Genomic DNA, 6,000 nt, shown 5'->3' with positions numbered 1-6,000 from the left:
ACCTTACAGCAAACATCCACTTGTTATCGATACACGGGGTGTTGGTGGTGTCAAAACCAGTTTACAAAACGTGTCAGTAAATTCAAGCATGACAAAATGAACCGTTCAATATTGCAAAGAAACAATCTAGACTTAACGCAGAAGAATGGAGCAAAAGGAAAGTAAACTAACAACAAATACCTAAATGCATTTCAGAAAGGTTGCTCTCTTCTCGCCTGAATTGGGCTTTATAGAAGGGGCTAATGATGCGTTCAGTGGTTTGCCCGCTAGTTTGCAAAGGCTCTTGCATTTTCTTTTGGGGAAGGACATTTCTCCTTCTGCATAATTTCAGAGGCGAGAACTATTCAGGAATAATTTTTAAAGAAAGAGAGAGAGAGAGAGAGAGAGAGAGAGAGAGAGAGAGAGAGAGAGAGAGAGAGAGAGAGAGAGAGAGAGAGAGAGAGAGAGAGAGAGAGAGAGAGAGAGAGAGAGAAAGGAAGCCCATCTATTAATGCCCTGGACACCACGTGTGATGAGGATCCCGGCAGAATTCACTTGGGCTGTCTCTGGCTGCTCGCAGATGCCAAATGAGCGACTGAGTTTTTAAATGTCAGTCTCACTTGGGTCCTACAGACCCTACTTGCCGAGAGAGAGAGAGAGAGAGAGGAGCAGGCAGGCCTCTGTAACCTTGGCAACGCAGGGAGTGCAAGCAAGAATCCACACCCTACTTAGGATGCTTGTGGGGAACTTGTTTTTCTCTTGTACAAAAACGCCACCACCACCACAGCAACGGCTTGTGCGGCTGCTGAGGACGCCTGGCTGCTGGGCTTCTCTTAGCGAGGGGGCTCTCCTGTGCGAGTGCCTCCGTTTTTCCGTTCCTGAAAGGGAGCGCCTGCGTTCTCCAAGTGAGCTTCTCTGATGACGTACCTGGAGTCGGCTGCTAGCTGCAGTGTCACTGCAATGGCTGAGGGGCGGCTGGTGGATGCTCGCAATGAGCTCATTTTTCCCAGGAGGAAGGCAAGCATCCAGCGCATCACCCGGCAACTGCAACCTGCCAGTGAAATTCCTCTCTAGCTCCTTTTCCTCAGTTAGGTTGGCCTGATTCTTCACTTTAAGGGCGTGTACATGGTGAGCAGCTTCTTCTTTTTTAAATGTATAGTTGATTCCACCCCCTTCTCCTCCCCCCCCCCGCTTCCCTGGACTAGGCTTGACGAATCATGCTCTGATCTGGTCCTCACCGTTTGGAGGATAGACTCTATAATCGGCAGGGAGGGAGATGACTTTTGGATTGCTTTATTTAAAAACAAAACAAAACGGCGGCCCTCTTGCAAAATGCAAGGTGACTGGGAAAACGTTCCTCCCAGCCACCCCTGTGCCCCTTTACATCTGTCTGCTAGTAACAACCTGCAGGTTTTAATATGAAGTGCACTGCGATACACGGAATTGTGCTTCCTTCAGGTAAAGCAGACAAGCAATGTGTCCATCATGATGGAGCATGCCTGTAAGGTTAGTTTCTCTGCATATTTGCACCTCTTTCTGCATCCAAAGGGTATCTGTGTCTTTGCACACACAGTTATGTAACAGCCTGCTTGTGCATTTTTGAGTTAATCCATTGCCAAATTCTCGGTTTTGCATTATTACGCCTGCTCTGATTTGTCTTATGTATCAAATGGCTGCAGCTTGGCTAATAAATACAGGTAAATGTCATTACCTGATAACGATGAAGTTTAGAAAAGAGGCCTTGCCAATTTCATGGCATTATATTCTATTGCATAAGGTGGGGAGCTGCACCCATCTTGAGTTAGATGCTTCAGACAGGATGGAGTTGAGCTGTTACAAGGTCCTGCCTGCACTTTTGCTTATTTAGCATAGAAGTTATTTTTCAGGGTTTTGTAAACTGCAATCAACTTCTGTTTGCTGTGGACATGTCTTAAATCCTATTTTATGAACATTAGAGCCCTCTGGGGTTTAATCTTTGTTTAAAAGGGAATTTCTCATTTTATCACCACTGATTCCCCTGTTGATGATAAATGTCAGCTTGACCCATTAAGTGGCTGGACCTTCCAGTTAATAAAGCTAACTAGTATACAAGGCAGATAGAGCTTGGAGTGCAAAGACAGTAGATGAAAATCTCATTTGTATTGTTACTTTTCACCGCTGAGCAATGCTGGTACAATGGAACATGGATTATTCACATTCATCAGCGATTCACTTGGAAGAACTGAACAGTTTCTACCTTCCATTCTGATTTGCGCCTATAATCCATGTTGTCAGCAATGCCATCCTCTGCTTTACATATAGGTTTCTAAGAGCAATGTGCATGTGGATGGGAAAGGAAGGTTTGGGATAGGGAGCTGTTCCTTGCAAGTTTCATTTCAGTGCTTTTAGGAAATGAACAATCAGACATCTGATAAGACAACACATATGACAATAGGAACTGCTCAGTTTGCAAAGTTAGAGGAGCAATTGAGGAAACTGAGCAACTGCAATTTATAAGACCGTAATCCCACACCCACTTTACGTGGGAGAAAGTGCCGTTGAAGTCAGTGGGACTTACTTTCAAGTAAACATAGATATGTTAAAGCCACACACACCCAAATATTGGTCCAGAAGCAGATGTGTAATTGACAAATGAACATTTTTGGTGATTTTCATGGTGACACCAATCTTCCAGACGTGTACAAATTGAAGCAAGTTTTAATTGTGGATTGTTGTGTGACGATGAATGATTTTGAAAACAATTTTAGGATATCATCGTATCAATTTTTTTCAATGCATCTAGTCACTAGTAAACACCTCACTATTTTAGCTCAGTAGATACGGTATATCTACTATATAAGCAACCTCAGTAAGATCTGCTGTCATTCAAAGTTTCAAAACTCTGTCTTGCTGCTTATATTAATACATAATTTTTCAATTGTGGGGAGAAAGGATCAGTCTCAGAATGATCTTTAGATGGTAATTGAAAATATCCAACAAAAAATGAAAGACTCTAAGTAAAAGTATTAATAGAGCAGAGGTACATTCCTGTGGGTTCTTGAAGCACCCGTATTTCAAAATCAGATTGAATTTTATATTTTTGGGGGGGGATCCCCACCAAGTTTTATATAGCCGATTATGAGTATTTTTTGTTTAGCTTGGTATTCATAATCTCCAACGGTTGGTTTCTCTTTCAAGAAACATTGCAATATATATGGTCTATAACAAAAACAGAGTATCTAGATTGGTGGCAGATCAACATAAAAGGCACTACAGCATATTCCCAGAGGTCACGGTACAAAGTAACATACACAAGACACATAGCAACATAGACTACCATTAGCTATATAAAATAACACCATTTGCTGAGTCTTAGTTGTCCAATATTGTAGATTACCAAAATGGACAGTGCACGTGTAATCCCTTGCAGGTTCTTACAGGCCAAAAACGAAATGAATCTGCAAAGATTCCATGAATAACGTGAACTTTTTTTTCCACAAAGAAAACATAACAGTAAATATAACACAGTTTTATATGGTTCTCAGCTTCCAAATACTTAAAAGATCCTTGTCCATCTGTCCTTTCTTTTCTTTTGGCAAAATATATTTGCAATCAACTGAAAAGTTCTTTTCTTCATCTTCAGGAGATGAATCACTTTATCCTGCTGCTTCGAACCACTGCAGCTTCAGCTAGGCCTGGAAAGTCCACAGATTTGGCAAGGCCCTTAATCAAGGGGTTAAAGACCAACTAAATAATAGCTTCCCTAGCAACCACACTCAGGACCAACTTTTCTGCTCCACACTTGCTTTCTTCTTCAAACAGGGTTTTTCTGCTATGAAACCCCACCCACCAGACTGAACCAACTAAAACAAGATTGTGGGGGTTACACACACCCCTCTAACAGGATAACCCTCTCATTTGTTTGAATTTTTGAATCTCCAAAGGCTTTTTATTTTCTTTCCACCTTTCTGAAGTTTTATCAAAAGGTATTAAAATGTCATTTGCAAATTAGAAATCCTTTGCAAAAAAACAACAATCAGTAGTTCCATTCTCAAAAAAGCTGTTGACAAAAATTTAGATTTTATATTTGCATCTATAACTAGGGTTAAGGTTATCCATCCAAATAACTTTTGTCTACATCCTTGAGGCTTCTTCAGATATTACTTTCCTGCAACATTCATGACATAATATCTAGACATAATTAAATGTGTATGATGAACATGTGCATTTTATGTCTACATTCATCTGTACATTGTGAGAAATAACACCTGAAGAATACATCTCTCTGATGAGCAAGTGTGTTATCCTTAATAGTATCTGGACAATAGCATTCTTTTATCTCCCTTTCCTCCTTTTTAAAGTTCAGTAGGCCTTCATTGTTTATGTTGTATTCACTGTTTTTCAGGAAGTGCTGGCTGGATGATGACAAATGAAATTTAACTGGAGTATGCTGATTTTGTTTTAATAAAATTGGGCAGGGGGTGGAACTCCTAAGGACATAATGCTATGCACACTTCCTGGGGAATTAAGCCTCATTGAACTTAGTGGGACTTACTTCTAAGTAAATATGCTTATGAGTGTGCTGTTACAGTAAAATCTTTTAAGTATTTACATGGAGTGAAGTTCAGTGGGGCTTACTCCTGCGTTAAGTGTGTTTAGGATTGCAGCATTAGATTTGTTCTTATTTATTTATTTTATTTATTACATTTATACCCCGTCTTTCTTTTCATGATTGAAACACAAGGTGGCTTACATATGGTTCCCACACCATCCCCCATCCAGGCACTGACCAGACCTGACCCTGCTTAGCTTCTGCAAGGAGCCGGCCTCATGTGCCTTCAGACCATAGCCTTGATGTAATAACATGTGTAGATGAGTTGATGCAGGCCTTCTCTCTCCCAACTAAGCCAACCTTAGTCAGAGACATAGCTAGCTAAAAGAAGAGGGAAATTGTGCTCTCAGCAGATCAGCTGATATTGAGAAATGTGTTCTGGCTAATACTTGACCATAGCTCAGTGGTAGGTCATCTGCTTTGCATGCAGAAGGTCTCAGGTTCAGTTGCTGTCATCTCCAGGTAGGATGGTGAATGTCCCCTGTCTGAAACCTTGGAGAGCCTCGGCCAGTCATTGTGGACAGTCTTGAGGTAGACCATGGGTGACTGGTATAAGGTAACATCCTATGTTCCCCTGTGGTTTGCCCATTCTCCTGCAGCCCTGGTCTGCTTGATCCAGGCTGAACTGTGTTCATGAGATAACCTACTTGGGAGTCATACCAATGCATTCAAAAGGAATTACCGCCAATTAGTGGGTTTGGCATGTACTGTAACTATGTGCTTAAGCTGATAATGAGCAAGTAATGACTATTACCTGTGATGCAGTTAGAAAATTTTAGACACTAGACTGAATCATTTTACAGGCAAGTCCTCTTTCGATGGCAAGGACCCTAGTTCGGTGGTAGAGTAAATGCTCTACATGCAGAAGGTCCCAGGTTCAGTCCTCAGCATTTCCAGGTAGTGCTGCAAAAGACTCCTGTCTGAAACCCTGGAGAGCCGCTGCCAGTCAGTGTAGACAATATTGAGCTAGATGAACCAATGGTCTGACTCAGTATAAGGCAGCTTCCTATGTAATGCACATTAGTTCACTTAAAAATGTGGCAAGCCAGTTCTGCTGTATGTGGGGGCCCTCCTTCTCATTCTACTGAATGAGGTCCTGGACTTTTGCCCCAGAGTCCTGCCCTGATGGCACCACTGATGAGTGCTGTTGCAGCTGAGCCAAACTGGAACCATTTGAGCATTGAGCCTGCCTGTTCTGTCCCTTCTCACCAAGGAAATGTCTTCTTCCCCCTCTCTTGCTTTCTCTAAGGGCCAGCACAGCTTTGTGCAGACTACAGGGGCTATCAAGGTCCAAAACATGCCTCTATGGCAGAGCGGATCATATGTCTGGGTCATTATGACAGCCCTCTTCTGTGCAACACTGCTGAAAAAATAAAAGGTCAATATTAAGAGGCTAACTATGGTTTATATGTAGAAATATATATAATTTG

General features: G+C 41.9%; 1 protein-coding gene across 1 annotated transcript in view; it reads left to right on the top strand.

The window, feature by feature from the left end:
- The first annotated feature begins 489 nt into the window (after nt 1–489).
- The window catches only part of JAKMIP3 (Janus kinase and microtubule interacting protein 3), a 181,093-nt gene continuing 175,582 nt past the window's right edge, over nt 490–6,000 (top strand). The window contains exon 1 of the mRNA XM_061634362.1: nt 490–1,107. The gene's annotated coding sequence lies outside the window, so the exon portion shown is untranslated. The remainder of the gene's footprint in view (nt 1,108–6,000) is intronic.

Source organism: Rhineura floridana, chromosome 7, assembly GCF_030035675.1.
Source record: "Rhineura floridana isolate rRhiFlo1 chromosome 7, rRhiFlo1.hap2, whole genome shotgun sequence".
NCBI classification, from domain to species: Eukaryota; Metazoa; Chordata; class Lepidosauria; order Squamata; family Rhineuridae; genus Rhineura; species Rhineura floridana.
The sequence above is the reverse complement of the archived record's forward strand: the minus strand, read 5'-3'. Positions and strand labels throughout refer to the sequence as shown.